The following is a 19,966-nucleotide window of genomic DNA, read 5'->3' on the forward strand; positions in this document are numbered from 1 at the left end:
CATGAAGATATTATCGGCAGATTTGAAGGAAGTGGATGATTGATAAGTCATGATTCGGGGAAGATGGGATGGATGGACTCTAGGGTTTTCGGGAGATTTTTAAGAGGTGCGAGAGTAACAGAGTAAGGACAATGGTTCATTAACTCAATTTCCGTATATATGGGCTTGTGTTACAAAGTGTTCACATTATGTGGTTCCCTCGGCATGTAGATTTTCATATAACAAAATATAGTGTAATTATAAAAATAAAAAGGAAAATAAAAGATACATCGCATCTTCATCGAAAAAAGGTTCAAAAAGTATATTTAGATGTGCATTTAGGGAAATGAGATATTCACAATTATATTTCATCATACTTATATTGCATCCATTAGATTTTATTCCTACATATGCAATGTATAGTTTGGGGAATCCGTCATATCATAATATGCCGTCCCTCAAGTAAAAGTCTTTTTGGCTTACTTTTCCATTGGAATTTTTCTCTGTTAATGTCCTTTTGCCTTCCTTTCCCACCAAGAGCATAGTCCCTAGCCTTTTCATTCGAATTTGGTGAACCTGGATTTGTTGTCCATGATTGTCGGGCCGGGTCCATGTAAGGATCTGGTCTCCAAATTACGAAATGCAAACGAATTCATGTTCAGACTCACCATCGACATTGGTGTTTGCTCATGATTTACCCGATCTGTGGTGCGAGTGAAATATTAGGAAAATTGTCCAAAAAAATCATGAATTTATTACACTTTTGCCAATTAAGTCCCAAACCTTATAATTATGTTAATTGAGTTCTAAACCTTTTCAAGTTTTGCCAAGTGAGTCTATCCGACCAATTTTAACCTAAAATCGCTGATGTCGACACCGGTCATCCCGCATGGCACAATCGGCATTGATGTAGACATTTTTACATAATATCTTAACAATTTTGAATTTTTGAATTCCTTTTTAGGTTTTTTTCTTTTTTCTTTTCTTTATTTATTGGACTGGCTGGCAAGGATCGGTGGCTCCGGGCAAGGACTACGACTCCCTCGCTTCATGGCCATTTGCCGCCTAGTCCAAAAAATAAAGAAAAGATAAAAATCAAAACAAATCATGAAAAATTCATAATACTATTAAAGAATTATTTAAGAAAGTTCCATGTCAGCTATTTCCTATCAAAATTGGCCAAATGGACTCGTGAAAAGACTCGGCACTCAATTGATACAATTAAAAGGTTTAAGACCGAATTGACAAAGGTGCAACAGATTTAGGACTTTTTGGACAATTTCCCCATGAAGTATTTCGTGAGGTTGAGGTACACTCCACTAAGTCAAGCTTAATGTCACCTGAAAAGATACATTTCCTACCATAACACAATGACTAATCTATAAACATGGGAATAACATACATATAATATTGAGATCCCGCTAATTGCATCGTCTCTAACTTGAGATGTGGGGTGGTTGGCTCTTGTTCGAAGGTTCGAGTTCGGGATAGTTCAGTTCGCATTATGAATTGGGGCGATCGAATAGCTTCATAGTTGGAGACTCCTACTTACAATTTATTTGAAATATAAAGATTAGTTCACAAAATCGGTTTAAATTAAGTATATCATATCCCTCTGCCAATTAATTTTTCGCACTGCGACATTATTCCAATTTCAGATGGCCGCGATGGTGTTGTACAATGGGATGGATGATTTTGAGAAGATTCGTCCGTTATAAACAGGGCTCCGAGGTATATGCTTAAGACCAAGGCTCTGCATGTGACTTCCAACAGCTGAGAGGGTTTCCAGTGTTCTTTTTGGGTGACCTGTTGCGGCTTCGACATTTTCATTGTTGGGTTGACGCCACGGATTGGCTGGTTCTATTATATGTATTACGATAGTCTCCGAGAAGTGAAATGTTTAGAATAGAGTGATAGAAAAACATCGATCGGAATGTCATGAAATGAAATCTAACTTTGAGGCGTGATAACACTTACTTTAAGGATTTATTTTCCCCACAATGTTGCTAATGATTTTTCGAAAATATCCTCCAAAATACAATAAAGCCTCGATGAGAATTGCTATCTGCTATTCGGATAATTTTCTAGGATCTCTCTAGGAAACAATTGAAAAAAGTGAGTGCATTTCTCTTGAGAGAAAAAATGAAAATCAAAGATGAAGTTATAAATTGAAGAGACATATTTAGTGATTTATTTTCCCCACAATGTTGCTAATGATTTTCGGTAAATATCCTCCAGGATATAATAAAGCCTCGATGAGAATTGCTGTTCTGCTATTCGATAATTCTCCAGGATCTCTCTAGGAAATAATTGAAAAATGTGGTTGCATTTCTCTTGAGAGAAAAAATGAAAATCGAAGATGAAGTTATAAATTGAAGAGACACATTTAGTAATTTATAGAGAAAATATTTGAATAGACACAACCTTAGGTTAATAAGTTATATATGAATAGACACAATTCGAACACACCTCTTCAAAAGTTGTAAGAACTTTTTGTGAATGATGGCACAATTTCGATAAGCCACAATGGTAATTGTTGATTAATGCCAAATCAAGCCCACGTGCACATTCACATCTTTTCGATGTGGGATAAGGCGCCTTTTAGTTTGTTTTACAAACAAGCTACTTACAATCCCCCATTTTGTTTGTAAAACAAAATTACAAAAACAAAATTTTTCAAAAAATACAACCAACATTTTCATTAGATTAATATGCCTATATAAAGGTCTCTTTCGAGTTAAACCTTCATTTAGTGCAAGTATCTCAAAACTCTATCAAAGTTACTAAGTAGTTGTAGCTTTAAACCCGTTACTCCAAATATAATTAATACCATGAAAAATCCCAAATTTGTATACATGTGAAAATTTATCCAAAAATATTTTTTGACCACAAAAAATATCAAACTGGTAGACCTATGACAAATTTACTTCAAACTATTTTTTTTACTAGCAAAAATTCCAAACTGGTACATATTTGATAAATGAGTTAATACCTCTAAACCGGTACACATGTGACAAATTTACCGCCAAACTAATTTTTTTTATCACAAAAAATCCCAAACTAGTACACTTGTGACAAATTTACCTCAAACTGGTACATCCGTGATAAATTTACCCTCCGATAGTTTTCATTAAATTTGACGGTCAAATTCCTGAGTTAAATGACACGTGTCGGTTCATGGATGTACTAGTTTATGGTTTTTACCCCTTGTTTGTCGCATGTGTATCAATTTAAAATTTTTCGTGGAATTAATCCAATTTAACGAATGGTAAATTTATCATAAGTATACCAGTTTGAGGTTTTTCGTGATCAAAAAAATTAGTTTATGGTAAATTTGTCATAGGTGTATCGGTTTAGGGTTTTTGATTGTCAAAAAAATATTTAGGGTAAATTTGTTACAAGTGTACTAGTTCAGGATTTTTTGTTATAAAAAAATAGTTTTGGGTAAATTTATCACAGGTGTACCAGTTTGAAATTTTTAGTGGTATTAACCCTTGATAAATTTACTCCAAACTAATTTTGACCACCAAAAATTCCACACTTATAATCATGTGAGCACTCAAAAACAAAATCGGATATGCCACACATATACCAACCCTTGTTTCAGCGAGAAGTTCGTATTTACTCAGCACTATTATGGCCATGTGCTTGTACCTGGCTGGTAATTCCAATGATCAGGGCCACCTTGCGGTGCAGAGGCGTGGCTTCGCTGTAGGCTCCGAATCCGGATTTGGACATGTCGTTCTGGGTCGCCATCGTCACGTGGGATGGTCGCGAAACGAGTTTGCTTGCGAATCGTTCTTGGGGATGTCTAAGAGAGAGAGAGATTTGAAGGAAGTGGATGATTGATAAGTCGCCGATTCGGGGAAGATAGGATCGATGTACCCTAGGGTTTTGGGGAGATGTAGAGGGAGACGTGTGGAGGGCAGATTTAAGGAAGTGAAACGGGTCCTGCTCGGTAGATTTGAAGGAAGTGGCTGTTTAATAATTGGCCGATTAAGAGAAGATGGGATGAATGAATTCGAGGTTTTTGGGGAGATTTTTAAGAGGTGCAAGAGCAAAAGAGTAAGGACAGTACAGTTTGTGCTCCTCGAGGACCCACCTCCAGGTTATGTCCCAATTCTACCGTCCATTCTCAATTTTATTCTAAATTTTTTTCTATATGATAAAAAATAACAAATTTTTACTTGAGTCAAAAATCTACCCCCATTAACCCACTCTTCAAATCTTTTTCGTTGACGATGGACAGATAAAAAAACTCTCAAGATCGAGTTATTCTAGTATTTCGAGGGCAAGCTCTCTGCCCATAAAAAATGGAACACCCCCAGGCACGAGAGATTTAAGACGGAGCGCAAAATCGAAGATCTCAAACTAGATGGAAGGAAAACTCTCTTAAGAATAAGAGCAATTGATAAAATCCAGCCCTAATTGCTCTACTTTTTACCAAATTTTATATCCAAGAAGGCGTTAGTTGGGCATGTTGATACTTGATTTTAGCTGACAAGACGTTAAAGTAAAACAAAAAGAGGCTCCAGACTATTTGGACATCGTTGATAAGCCAGTGGATCCGTCCGCTATTAGGGAGAAGGTTAGGAGGATGGAATATACGAACCGCAAGGATTTTAGGCATGACGGGTGGCAGATCACCTTCGGTGCTCACAAATATAACGATGGGCGCAATCCTGGGATTCCTCCGTTTGCGGATCAGCTTTTGGAGCTATGTATCTACTTGTTAAATGAAAATGATGAGAGCTTGAATGAAGCTGAATTGAAAATTAGTTAGAGCCTGGAGGGATGTGTATAATTTTGCTCTCTTCCAAATCTTTGACAGTAGCCATCTCCTTTTTTCTGTACATATGGGTGGGTTTCCTTTGTAGCACCAACACGACACGGGACACGAAACATGACACGACATGCCGACACGTGATTTTTCAAAAAATAAAAAAATTCAATATGATAAGACACGTTGTATATTAAATATATATTTTTATATATACATGAAAAATTATGAATTTTATGATTCACATGAAAGTAAATAATAAAAAAAGAGTTCTAAAAATGAATTTACGCTAAAAATAAGGATTCGCCATTTATTAATATCAACATTTTGAATTGAAAAATTCAACTACATTCACCATCAAATATAACAACAACTGATTGATAATGTCTTTGCATCCGCTCCTTTTGTATCGGGGTCATCAATGAAAATATGAGGGCACAAGTAACCGTGTGCGACAAGCTTACGGCATTCTCACGGAAGACAAAAACGCAACCAAAGTGGGAAATGGCAGCACAAGTAACCGTGTGCGACTATCTGGAGGGGTGAAAAGCGTAAAAGGACATCAAAAGAGGTTGAGACAGACAGGGTGGATGCAACACATCACTGACACCTACACAGAAGAGAGAGAGAGAGCTCTGTTTGGGAGCAGTGGTTGAAGAAATGGCCGAGGAGTAGGTGTTGAAGAAATGGCCGAGATGGCCGAGGAGTAGGTGTTGAAGAAATGGCCGAGGAGTAGGTGAAGTCACCCTCACCGTCGTCTTTTTGTGCCGGGAAACGCCAACTCCGCCACTCTCTCTCTCTCTCTCTCTCTCTCTCTCCTTCATTGGCCACTGTTTTTTTCCTCTGTTGCTTCATTTCGTCGTATCCATAAACCAAACAGACCCTCCACAGTCTCTCTCTCTCTCTCTTCTCTCTGCTTACCCTCCATCGAACCCACTTTCGCTCACCTTCTTTCTTCATTTCTGACTTCGCGCCGATCTCTTCCTCGCTATCTTCGTCGACGTTATGCTGGACATGGGCATCTCTGTAAGACCCTGTTATTTGCTCCTGTAATCTTGCTTTCACCACCATCATTTTCGCCGCCAGGCCTTGAGGGGAGCGACAGAGCCGAGAGTAGCGAGAGACGACGCGAGAGAGACAGAGGAGAGGTCGCGAAAGCAGAAACAGAAAGAAGAGGTCGTGTTTCTTATTTTGACTTGCTGTATGATTATCTCGAACGCATATTGGTGAAATAACAAGAGGAAAGGTTCTTATATCCTTAGTTGATTCAGTCGTTTTCCCTTATGTTGTTTTGGATATACTGCACATTTTCTTTTACCTATCGTTGCATGTATAGAAGCTCATCAGCTGATTTGGGAAAAGCTTTAATATCTCTCTCTCTCTCTCTCTCTCTCTCTCTCTCTCGCGTAAAGCGGAAAATTCTCTGTAAATACTTTAAGATTAAACAGTTAAGTCACTAAGAAATTGGTGATTCCTCTTTTTAAATGAAACTTAATGAGATATTGTCAATCTAATTTTGAACAACTTGACTAATATATTCTGGATATTGAGGTGGGAATTCTATCAGGTCATTTTATTTTAAGGGGACAATTTTATGCTCCCAATGGCATGAATTGTAGTTCTTCTTACAACGAATTTAATTATTGTACAAAACTTACTTGTAGAAATATTATATAGAGTTGATGAAAGTTATAGTTAAATTCTCTCTTGGCAATGATCTGAATAATAAATAGACTAAAATATTGTCAAAAACTCACCTTTAGAAATATAGGCTATTATTGTTATTACCTTCTAATGGAATGGTTAGAATTAATACCCAAAAACTCATGTTTTAATAATTAAGACCGTCATCATCGGCATCCTCAGCATCATCATCATTATTATGTACAACCAAAAAATTCTTAGTGAAATCTCTTTCATACATACATACATACATACATGCACACAATCGACTATAGATAATTATGCATGTTAAATTATATTTCTTCCACTAATTATATAAGACCAATTGACCTACTTAATTGTAACGACAAAACCTGTCGTTTATATATATAACTATGGAATATAGACATAGATTGTAGGTTATAGATTATATTACAAACTTAGGTGCATAATTTTTGCATGGGTGATGGCTATATTTGGGGAGAAGCACAAATCGTTTTCCCCAGACAAGGAGAGGACAATTCTAATAATTTACAATCCTAAGTAATTAGTTTAGAGGCAACATTTTAGGAAAAAAATCTAGAATTAATACCATGAAAAATCTCAAAGTGGTACGTTTGTGATAAAATTATCCCAAACTGTTACATCTCGATAGATTTACCATAAACTAATTTTTGGATCACCGAAAATATCAAACACACATTAGTACTCATGTGACATATTTATCCTTCATTAGTTTTTATTAGCTAATGTGGCAAGTCTGTGAGGAAATCCATAACAATCTTTTCGTGGAAATCCATTACCCCCCCCTCTCTCTCTCTCTCTCTCATACAGAAAATCTAGGTCGTGAAAATTGCGAACAGTAACACCATTCAGTGGCAAGAAAACACTTTTCTTGGTAAATCCAGGTTAGCGGTTGGCTCAGATATTGTCAACCGGAGGCGAAAGGCCACCTTAATTTTTTTTTTTTTTTTACTTTCTTTTTCTTTTGTAGCCGCAGATTTTATTTTTTTTACTTTTTTTATTTTTATATTTATAATAATTTTCATTTATAACGTTTATATTTATACAACTTTATAAATATGACGTTTTTTTTCTTTTTAAACCTTCTTTTTATAACGTAATTTTTAATAATTAATTTAAAATTTTATTAACACATATAATTAATAAATAATTTAATATTTTTGTAATTAATTAACATTTATAACGTCGACTCGGATGACGATGACAACGACACAGCGGCAACTCGAGAGCGCGGCGGCAGTACATGGCTCGCGGGCCTACCGCCACTAACATTATATGTCTTAATAAATTTTAAATTAATTATTAATAATTACGTTATAAAAAGAAGGTTTAAAAACAAAAAATTTATATTTATAAAGTTGTATAAATATAAACATTATAAATGAACGTTATTATAAATATGAAAATAAAAAAAAATAAAGTCTGAGGCTACAAAAAAATAGTAAAAAAAAAATTAAGTGGCCTTTGTGCGCCTCACAAGGGGTATGCGCCTCCCAAAAGGCGCAGAGGCGCACATATCCTAAATCCGCAATTTAAAAAAAAAATCATTTAAATTGGTAATTTTTTTAAACCTATATTTTTGAAAAAGCCCGATTTTTGGTGATAAATGAATTCAATTAAAATAGGGCATGTATATCCTCAAGTATTAGAACAACAACACAAATTAAGATGCGTTTTAGTTTTTATTCATGATTTTATTTTTGAGTTATAATAGAAAAATTTATATATCTACATGATGACCTAATTTAAACCAGGAAATAGTTTATATTAAATTTTAATCTAAATTATGTAATCTCCTAAATGCGTGCAGTTCTCTTTAGGAATACTTCCCAAATTAATGTTATCTAGATGATTGACCATATAGTAAGCATTCACCACGATCAATATAGGAAACAAATTTAAATTACATAACGGCTCAAAAAGGGAAACATGCCTATTCGAGCCATATGTACACTCAAATATTATTTAGGAAATTACCGGGCGTACCTTACACTATCTTTATAATACATGATGCATTCATTCTTCGACCGAGATCCAAACTTTTCAACGCTCAAGAGTCACAGAAATTCCCAAGTTCTCTTCGTTCTTAACTTGCTGCAGACGAGCCTCAATGGCCGACATTGTTCAAGATGCTGTTGCTGCGATGCGAAGACTCATGCTTGAGAAGGATAGATGTTCTGATGATTTCATGCCCATTGCCTGGTCTAATATCAAACTCTCCGAGGAAATAGGTAAAGGCCGTGACGGGACTACGGTATTTAAGGCAAGCCGTGATGGTAATTCCGTTGCCGTGAAAAGATTCCGTTGTGGTCACGTTCGTGTCAACATGGGCACTATCAAGTTCACGCGTCTGCACCCACATCCAAATGTGGTGCATATTGACGACATAACCGACAACATGGGATTCAAGTTGGTTGTTCAAGAGCTGTATCATTTCAGTCTGCAAAATCTCATCGACGCATTCCGGCCTTCTTCTAATTTCCGTGTCGCACCTGATGATACACCATTGGCGCCATCTCTCCGGGATAGGGTGCAGGGAATTGGGTTATGGATTGATATTGGTCTTCCCTCACAGACATTGCGGGAACTGATGGAGTAAATATTTTTATTTAAGTTTGAATCTAGTTACAAAAGTTCAAAAAATTTCAATGCTTAGTTTATAATGACGTATGTCTACATGATACAGGGATGTGGCATTAGGACTGGAACACTTGCATAAGCATGGTGAAGTTCATGGGGACTTGAGGCCTGAAAACGTGGTGATTCTTGATAAAGTTCGCCAAGATCGTGAACGTCTATCTGCCAAGATCTCTGATGCAGGGATTACCACATTCGTTGATGAACATCAAGCTTGCACGGGAAATCTTGGTAGGTTGATCCTCTTAATCTGAATGGCAATCATCTTCTGATATATGGTGCATAATCTGAATGGTAATCATCTTCCGATATATGGTTGCAGGTTCTGCAAGGGTCGGATCACAAGAACGTGAAGACTGGTTATCCTTCGGTCGTCTCTTATTCTTCTGTGCCAGTGGTGGACATCACTTTCGAGAACGTGAGGGGAATACTGAGAAAAGTATTAAGAAATACAAATTGGATAAGAACGAAGTTGGGGACCTCATCCAGCGTTTGCTAAATCCGGTTGCCAATTTGAGGTAGGGACTATGTTATCTCTCATTGAGCTAATACAATTTCAATTGCTGTAGAGATTGCAATATAGCTGATTTTATCAACATTCAATAGTCAATTGCTCTTGATTGCTGGCAGGCCAAAAGTATCGGACGTGCTTATTCATCCATTTTTTTGGGGTCCAGAAAAGAGGATGGACTTTTTGTCTGAATTCTCCAATACCATAGATCAGTTTCAGTTAAGGAAAGATGATCCAAAGAGCAAAACTCTTACGAAATTGAATGGCAAGAAGAAGTCGATCTTTCCTTGGACGTGGAATAGCCGCATAGAGAATCCTTATTTGGATATCCTGCTAGATAATGTAAAGTATGACTATGGTGCTGTCCAAGACTTACTGCGAATGGTGAGAAACGTGTGGGCTCGCAAGGAGGCGGTTTCAGAAGCCCTGAAGGTACTCTCTAAAACTGTGATGATTTGGATAGCAATTGACTTGTGTATTAAGGTAGCTTTGATGGCCCTGGCAGGCGCCACCCGATTCTTTCGATCATTTGGAGACGTTCTTCACCAAAAGATTTCCGAATCTCCTGATGGCGTCATATGAAGTGGCGTTAGAGTTCTTAAGAAGAAATCCAAACATTGAGAAGTACTTTAAAAGAAACCAACGTTGATTCTCTTTGGCGCCAGCCCTTTGACATGGGTGATGACTAGTTGGTGTGAGCCACCATTAACTATTGAACGGAGGCTCTGTTTCTTTGCTCTAAACTCTGCATTCTGGTTCCAGCTAGTTTATTTCTTTAGTCCAATGGTACAAGTTGTCCACGTCGGGTTTGCATATTTTTGAATCCCCTAGCATGTCCATATCATGTTCGATCAATCTTACTTCAATTTCTAGCTTTATATCATTTTAGTTTTTATGTTGGTAGGAAGTCTAAGATTGAATAGTCCCAAACTTAGGACAACTCTAGTCCGTTCGGATATTGATCGGTCTTGGCTTGACATGGTTTACGCATTATTGGTTCTCGGGAGAGTTAATATCTCCATTAGCTAAACCCTTTCTTACCCTGCCTTTCGACTCAGCTTTCCTTCTGGGCATCATCATCCAACCAACCAAACGATGATCTTACAACGAGAGATTACCGCTCTAGATGGCTCTCCTAATCCGGCGATAGGGAACGCTTTGTCGGGGGGTACCACCTCTAATCAAACTACGAATACGCTTTCAGTGTCGCAAGGGAAACCTCGGCGAAGGTCCCTAAGTAGTCTAGGAAGACGAAAACAGCTAGAAGGTTGGCATAGAAGATCCGTTCCGGGTGTGCTTCCTCTATTAATATATATATATTTCCCGGTCTTTGAATAGTCCCAAACTTAGGATAACAGTTCATTAGTACAAGTTTCCATATGTCCGAGGTCGTGTTGCAAAGTGTAAAATACGATTGTTTCCACCTGTTTATCAGCGATGTATGCCCTTTATTTGCCTCAGTGAATGAACCATAAATCAAGCCCCCGAAATGAAATGATGAAAGACAAAATGTCACCGGCGCAAGCATGAAATTGGTTTTTATTTATGATTCTTTTTTTGAGTTGAAATAGTAAAGTTTATAAATCTTTTCTAAAATGTGGCAGCTGCATCCATCTTAAACGCATGCAATTTTTTTTCTTGTATTAATATTGGTAACGGGAATATTTCATAAATTAATAGTAAGTATTCACCAAGATCGATATGAGAAATAAATTACTTTTTGGAATTGTAATGATTTCTAGAGCTATTGACTTGCGTAAGTTTTTTTTTATTTTTGTTAAGGTACTAAGTAAGTATTGCTTTGATGGCTCTGGCAGGCGCGTTGTTCGATCCACCTCGCAAGGGTTTAGACACATTCATGTTCGATCGATCTTACTTCAATTACATGAAGTCTAAGATTGAATAGTCCCAAACCGACATCGGTTCATTAGTGTGAATTTCCATATACCTGGGGTGATGTTGCAAAGTGTAGTTTCGATGGCCAAATTATGTGTTGCAATCAACATATAGATTTGATTCACGCAACTAGATTCTAGCTGGTATATGCTTCGGCATATGGTTAAATTTTTCAGTTAATTTAGTATTTTTAGCCAATTCCTTTATATCTAGTTTCAAGCTAGCCGGTATCTTATAGTTTTGTACCTTATAGCGAATTTCTTAATTTAGTTTCGTTTTACTATAACAAAAAAAATTGAATTATAACAGGAAAAAACACAAATGAAGGAGAGATCACATTTTCATTGAAAAAATAAAATAAAAAGCTAAATTCACTAGTGCATTTAGGGAATTAGATTGCCTCACTTTATCTAACAAATTGAATAAAAAAGAAAATCCATGTCACATATTTCTATTTGAAAGAAAGAGGTTAGAACTAGGAAATAAATTTATTAGATACAAATAGCATATCATATATTTACTTCTCTTTTTTAGCATCCTACATATCTTGAATTTCCATTTACGAGCTTCGAAGCAGGTTAGACTTATAACAGTGCCTTTCCTTTTGTCGTGCTTGCACAAAATCAGTTGACACCCCTTTTAAGTTCTCTAATAAGAACAGTTTTAACCTTCAAAGTCTCAATGGAAAAAGGCATAGTTATGATGATCGCCATATGTTATCAATTTCGCAATCGGTCACAGAGCCTCAATGACAAAATGTCGAATAATACTATCTTGCATTATAAATATAATGTATGCCTTGTTGTTGGGGCTCATTAATTATTGGGCAATTAGCACCTTGCCAAGTTGGCATGAGTAAGCTAATTTATTAATGCCAAAGAAGAGGATTACGAGAACGTTTTGATTTTTTTCGCTAATTACATGTTTGTTGGAAGGTCAATGAAAGTCATTTGACGGAGACTTCCCAAAGTTAATCGCATTTAGGACTAAATTACTTTAATCAGGATGACTTTTCTATTACCCTTGTCGTTGGAGTCTATTGTCCATTTAGGTAATTTCCTAAATAATATTCAAATCAAATACCAAGCTATCTAATTTGGAGCATTGCGATTCTAATGCGATTTGATTTGAGTGTAGATAACTCTCGAATAGGGATGTTTCCCCTTTTACGTAACTAGGCGTTTGATCTTTGAGACTGTTGACACTTAAAATAATCCAAGAGAGACTCGTGACAAGCACGTGAGGAAGCGATAATCAGCTACAGGAAGGAACACCGAAGCAAGGAACGTTTCAATCAGAAAGGTGCCACGTGTCGGGATAAATTCTGGCGCCACTTCCTTCTAGAACAAGAAAAGCGCGCGGAGGGAGGCCACGATCGAAGCGGTTGGCGGTAATCCCCACGAGGTAAAAAAAAAAAGGCACGAAGACTAGGAAACCGTCATCCACGTGGTTTATGGAAAAGAGCAAAGCGTGGGGCCAAAGGAAGAAACCGCTCGGCGGTTACCAAAGAGCTTGCCTATAAATACCTCGCAATAGCAAGACACACACACACAACAAATCCAAAACACTTGCATTTTCAAACTAGCTCTTAGCTCTTAACCTTTAGCCTTTAGCCTAGCCTAGCTGTAGTTTTCGGATCCCCGTCGTCGATTCAATTCCGGCGAGTATCATATCCAGAGTTAGGTGTCGTCGATTAGATTCCGGCGTCTACTCATTAGGTTCAGCATCGTCGATTAAATTCCGGTGTTGCACCCTTCACCCATCTTGTCCAGTACCATCGATTCAATTTCGGTATTGTGTCCTATAATTCCCCGTCCAGTCTTGTCGATTGAATTCCAGCATTGTGTCCTACATTATCTCCCGATCCCGTCGATTCAATTCCAGGGTCACGTCGAAGTCTGTCACATACTGTTACTATTGCACATTGGGCCGTCGAAGTTGTCGAAAGCCCATTTGTAACGCGTCCTTTTGTGTAAATTTATTGCATTTGACATTCTCTGTCCAAAATCGACCCAGAACCCCTTTTCGGAAAACGAACGGATTAAGTTCGATAAAAGAGTCTCGCGTAAGCAACCTTCATTGGGCCATAGTCGATCGGGGCTTAGAACCCATTACCAGCAAAGCCTTGTCGAGGGATTTTAACGCGCAACAATCTTTTTTGGCACGCCCGGTGGGACATTTGGTGTCGGTTCAAGAGAAGTGCTATGCCACGCACACGAGGACATAACAACATAGACGGTGGTGGAGACGAGCCCCAGGAAGAAATACAACGAATGGAGTCATCCACGGCCCATCAAGAGGACGTCGAGGTCTCTCGACGTAACGTTGAGTAGCCAAGGAGAAATCCGGAAATGATGCCTGTCATGCTAACATCGATAAGGCGGACCATCGAAGAAGTCCAGAACGAGTTTGCTGATCACATGGTACAGCGGATGACCGAGGTTGTCGGGCCATTAATCATCAACACGTATCACGAATGTGCTGCAGGACAACATGGGATTACAATTAACCCACCTCATGCTCGGGAAGGGAATGGTTTCGTACCAGCAGTAAGTGGCGGTTTACCAAGAACAACACCGCCAAATATAGGCCTTGCGGGACAGAATACTCGGCCTTTAGCACCTCCGCGGATTCTGCAACGAGGAGAGGCGTTACCGGCCAACGAACCTAGACCCCCGGTAAATGCGCACACAGGTATGTTCCCTAGACATCATATTCGACAAGATATACCTGCGGATACTGTTATGCTTCCGGACACCCTGTTCGACAAGACGAGAATATTGCTCGTCAGGAAGTAGCCGCCCAACATAACCCCGTCCCTATCAATGAACAACCGGTACCCATGATTGTCGAAAATCAGGGGGCAATACCCTTTGGGGGGCAATGGCAGGCTAGGGGGCAAGACCAATTACCCCAAGCCGGGGGGCAAGGACAGTATGGACACCGGGCCATACGACATGGATATCGGCAGATGAATCGGGCCCTTCAACCACCAGGTCCCGAGCAAATGTTTCAGCCCGTTGTGCAACCCATATATCATCCGCCACAACCTGGATATCAAATGCCATATCAACCGCAGTACCATCAGCCGTTGTTTGACCAGGCACCCGTATACATTGACCCAATGGTAGGATACCGGGCTAATGTTTACCGAAAACCGTACCCGGATTGGATGGATACGATCCCGTATCCAAGAGGGTTTAAAATACCCGAGTTCACACTTTTTACTCGGGAGGATGATCAGTCCACGTATGAACATATCAACCGTTTTCTAGCACTATGTGGGGTTGCTACACATGCGGATCATCGGAAATTAAGGCTCTTTCCATTATCCTTGTCGAAAACAGCCTTTACATGGTATACCGCACTACCACCCAATTCGGTGATGACATGGGAACAGATGGAGCGTTTGTTTCATGGCCAGTTTCAAAGAGCGGTGTCGAACTTGTCAGTAGCGATTTGTCGACAATGAAGCAAATGACAAACGAGACGGTCGACCGGTTTGTTGCAAGGTTTAAACGGGCTAGGAACAAATGTTTAGTTCCTTTCCCGTAAAAGACATTCGCTGAGTTCGCTTTCAACGGGTTGAAATTCGAAATACGAGATAGGATGGTGGGACATCCATGTACGGATCTATTCGAATTATCCACGATGGCAACAAAGCACGAGAGTCCGCTCAAGGAAAAAGACAAAAGGCACACCCGAAGAGGAGATGTAAGTTTTGTCGAGCCACCCGATTTCGACGAAGAATCAACGGAGCCCGTCGAAGTGGCCGTCGCCCAATTGACCATCGACAAGCCATACACTTGCCAAGCACTCGAGCCAGCAAGGATGAAAGAAAAGTCAACTATAATGGCTAAAGCAAAAGAAGCAGTGTACTATTCATTCGATGCGAATCGGGTAGAAGAAATTTTCGACATACATTTGGCTGACGGACAAATCAGGATGACTGAAGGGCGTAAGATACCGTCCAAAGAAGAATTAGCGGGGAAGAAGTATTGCAAATGGCACCACTCATTGAGCCATAACACATCGGATTGTCTAGTCCTTAAAAAGAACATTCAAGAAGCGATTCGACAAGGAAAGATCAAATTCGCCGAAGACAAAGGGAAACCCCCGATGGATGTGGACGCGGATCCTTTTCCAGTGATGACCGGAATGGTATCTTTAAAGCGATCGAGTAAAGGCCATACGTCAACAAATTTATGCGCTTATTGCAGGCGAAAATTGGGAAACATGAGTACACCCGAGGAAGGGTACCAAAAGAGCGGTCGAACCGATCATAGCGATAAGACGCCTTTTCACATTGAAAGTGCCGGACCTCGAAGAAGTTCCAATCATCGGAGAGTTTATAAGTCGTTTAAGCAAAGATACGATGAAGGGGACCCTACAATTGGTACTTTAGGTGAGCCAAGTGGCAAGTTTGATTATTACGTAAGCTATGGTCCATCAACCCCACATCCCCAAGAAAGAGTCCACTATGGATGGGGAAAGGAGTTCAACAGAGATTTTCGACAAGGCCTTCATGAGCCACATCGTCGACACACTCTTAAGATACCAAGCAACCCCGTAGAAGGGTCATGGTATGAGGTGACGGAAGATCAAGAAAAGGAGAAAATATTGACCCGAACTCAGAAGAGAAGGGTGCAAAGAAAGAACAGGGTCCGCATACTACGGCAACAGGAGATTCCAGCCGGTCATGACTCGATAGCAGCAGCTCCTAACCACACCAAACTGCGGAGGCCGAGAAATCTGGTTTGGCGACGACGACCGGAAGAGACACACCCAGCTCAAGAAAAAGAGGACAAGGGTACAAAGACACAGAAAACATCCGCGTCCAAATCTCGATTTGAAACCCCCGCTAGCGTGTCGGTTTCCCCCCTAAGCTCTTGTATGGTACGAGTTAAGTTACCACACGAGTTTCAACTCGAGTCGACCTCAAGTGACGGCGGCTATAAAGAAACAACGCAAGAAAAGGAAGGGGTTCGGTTTTGCTTCAGCGATGAAGAGACCATGGAATTCAGGAAACCCATGGAAGATCTCTCAAATCACTTGAGGTCGCTCAATATAAATGCCAAGATCAACGGGCGGCCGGTAATGAAAGTACCGGTGGATGGCGGTTCAACGTTAAATCTCATTCCATACCGCTTCTTCAAGAAAATCGGGAGGAATGATGACGAAATAATCCCATCGAATATACAGTTATCCGATTTCACCGGCGAAATTACTGAAGTAAAGGGAGTATATGTCGCCGACCCGACCGTCGGATCTAAAACATCGAGGACGTCTTTCTGCGTTGTCAACGCCGACGGATCTTATAACTTGCCGTTGGGACGGGATTGGATACATGGAAACCAATGTGTCCCATCGACACTTCACCGGATGCTAGCATTTTGGAATGGGGACAAAGTGGAATATGTAAAAGCAAATCCCCGGACTTGTGTTACCTGGACCCGTATATCCGGCCGGGACAAAGTGATGCTGGATGATTGCCTTCGCATATCTAAGCCGCCTGAAGTGGACCCAAGAGATATTGCATTCTGCCGTTTCGACAAAGGGAGTACCGAGTGGATCCCAAGAAAGGAACCGGTGGAACCGATCGACCCGTTTTCCGATGGAAAGTCGGTCATTTGCGCAAAACCTCGCCGAGAGGTATGCGGCCTACGAGGCCGAGCAAAGTGATCAAGCCCGACAGCTTGCAGATGGCATTTTAGATTTTGAAGACTCACCAATGAAGGAGGACGACAAGGTAATTCAAGCTCAAGACCCATTGGAAGAGGTCAATCTCGGAGATGAGGCCTATCCTCAACCTACTTATGTAAGCCAACTACTCGATCGGAGATACAAGGTTCAAATGGTAAACCTATTGAAAAAATATAAGGATTGCTTTGCCTGGAATTACCATGAGATGCATGGTCTCTCGAGGAGCATAGTTGAGCATCGATTACCAATTAAAAGAGGATTTCGACCACACCAACAGGCCGCTAGAAGATTCGCTCCCGAAGTGATCCTTAAAGTTAAGGAGGAAATCGAGCGTCTCCTTTCAACCGGATTCATAAGATCAGCAAGGTATGTCGAATGGTTGTCAAATATCGTGCCTGTCAAGAAGAAGAACGGCAAACTCCGAGTGTGCGTTGATTTCCGAGACATTAATGCGGCCACCCCAAAAGACGAGTACCAGATGCCCATCGCCGATATGTTGATCGATTCGGCATCCAATAATGAAATGATGTCCCTCATGGACGGGCATTCTGGGTACAATCAGATATTCATAGCAGCGGAGGATGTTCACAAGACAGCATTTAGATGCCCCGGGGCCATTGGTACGTTCGAATGGGTCGTCATGCCTTTCGGTTTGAAGAATGCTGGTGCTACGTATCAAAGGGCAATGAATTATATCTTCCACGATATGATTGGGGAGTTTATGGAGGTCTACATCGATGACGTCATCGTCAAGATAGACCAGGTAAGTCATCTGGACCACTTAGAGCAAGCTTTTGAGAGAATGCGCAAATTTAAGTTAAAGATGAATCCTTTGAAATGCGCTTTCGGGATAAAAGCTGGCAACTTTCTTGACTTTTTGGTTCATCAGAGAGGTATAGAAGTAGACATGAACAAAGCTAAGGCTATTTCGGAATTGCCATCTCCCGATAATAAAAAACAGCTGCAAATGTTAATCGGGAAATTAAATTTCTTGCGGCGTTTTATAGCTAACCTCTCGGGAAAAATCGAAGTTTTCTCCCCGTTGCTCAAATTGAAGAATGAGCGAGAGTTTGTGTGGGAAGAGAAACATCAGGTGGCTTTCGACGGGTTAAAAGAGTATCTCATCAAGCCAGCAGTGTTGACGCCACCAAAGGCGGGACGGCCATTAAAGTTGTATTTATCGGCCGGCCGATACAACGATCGGGAGTATGCTGGCTCAAGAAAACGACGAAGGGAAAGAGCAGGCCGTATACTACCTAAGTAGGATGCTCAACGATGCCGAGACGAGATACACGTCCATCGAAAAACTATGTTTATCACCGTACTACGCCTGTACAAAATTACGACATTATATGTTGCCGACTACGGTACATGTAATTTGTAAAACAGACGTGATTAAGTACATGTTGTCCAGGCCAATCATTAGGGGCCGGATTGCAAAATGGGCGTTTACTCTAATAGAAATCGATCTGATTTATGTGCCGCTCAAAGCGGTAAAAGGGCAGGCAATATCCGATTTCATTATCGAATACCCTTCAGGTTTAAAAGTCGAGGATGATGAAAATTATCTTGGTATTGCGCCTTGGATATTATATTTCGATGGGTCGGTGGCGTCCGGTTCAGCAGGTGCGGGAATCATGGTTATATTACCTTTTCGACAGAAAACAAAACTCATATTCGGGCTTGACTTTGAATGCTCAAACAACCAAGCCGAATATGAAGCCCCGATCGTGGGGCTGAATGTTTTAATTGACATGGGGATCGGATCAATTAAAGTGAAAGGCGATTCTCACTTGGTGATCAAACGACTAAATGGTGAGTATCAATGTTTGAATGAAAACATTATTAGACATCACCACCTGGCAAAAGAATTGTTGTCGAAGTTCGTCGAATACGAGCTAATCCATGTCAAGAGGAGTGAAAATTCAGAAGCTAATGAATTGGCTCGGATGGCGTCGGGATATCGTATATCGAAGGAACTAGCGGACCACATCATTACTCGGGTAAGGACCTTACCATCGATAGATGCTCGGGTAATGATGATTGAGCAATCTGAAAGCTCGGAAAAAACCAGCAGCCAACAAGATTGGAGAACCCCTTTGGTAAACTACTTGAAGAACCCGGGTTCGGGCAGTAGGGACTTCAAAAGGAAAGCCTTAAAATATTTGTTGATCGACAACGAGTTGTATCGAAAGACAATCGACGGACTGCTTCTCAAATGCTTAGGATAGGAGGAAGCAATGCTAGTCATGACGGAAGTCCATGAAGGGATTCGTGGTGCACATCAGGCTGGATTGAAAACAAAGTGGTTGTTAAGGCGACATGGGTATTTTTGGCCGACAATCACCCAAGATCGCATCGATTACGCAAAGGGGTGTCAATCGTGCCAAAGGCATGGACCAATCCAGCAAAGTACCTGCCGCACCGATGAACCCAATTATCAAGCCGTGGCCTTTTCGAGGTTGGGCAATGGACATAATAGGGAAAATTTATCCTCCCTCGTCGAAGAAGCACGGTTTCATTTTAGTAGCCACAGATTACTTCACAAAATGGGTTGAAGCGGCGTCATATAAAAGCGTGACACAAAAAACGGTTAGGGAGTTCATCGAAGAGCGAATTATTCATCGATTTGGAATTCCAGAGACTATCACCGCCGACCAAGGGACGGTCTTCACGAGCCAAGAAATACAAGACTTTGCTAAGTCGAGGGGTATCAAGATGATTCATTCGACGCCCTATTACGCTCAAAGCTAATGGCCAAGCGAAGCCTCTAA

At 40.3% G+C, this 19,966-nt stretch overlaps 2 long non-coding RNA genes across 2 annotated transcripts; one reads left to right on the forward strand and one right to left on the reverse strand.

The window, feature by feature from the left end:
* Positions 1-4,614: 4,614 nt before the first annotated feature.
* LOC125312784 lies at positions 4,615-18,433 on the reverse strand. The gene is made up of 3 exons (XR_007196838.1): positions 18,422-18,433; positions 5,512-5,517; positions 4,615-4,731 (listed from the first exon to the last, which is right to left on the reverse strand). It is a non-coding gene; the product is annotated as an uncharacterized LOC125312784 (long non-coding RNA).
* LOC125312783 lies at positions 5,634-17,008 on the forward strand. The gene is made up of 3 exons (XR_007196837.1): positions 5,634-5,785; positions 11,630-11,632; positions 16,998-17,008. It is a non-coding gene; the product is annotated as an uncharacterized LOC125312783 (long non-coding RNA).
* Positions 18,434-19,966: the final 1,533 nt, after the last annotated feature.

The sequence above is a fragment of the Rhodamnia argentea genome, chromosome 11 (genome assembly GCF_020921035.1).
Source record: "Rhodamnia argentea isolate NSW1041297 chromosome 11, ASM2092103v1, whole genome shotgun sequence".
Taxonomy (NCBI): domain Eukaryota; kingdom Viridiplantae; phylum Streptophyta; class Magnoliopsida; order Myrtales; family Myrtaceae; genus Rhodamnia; species Rhodamnia argentea.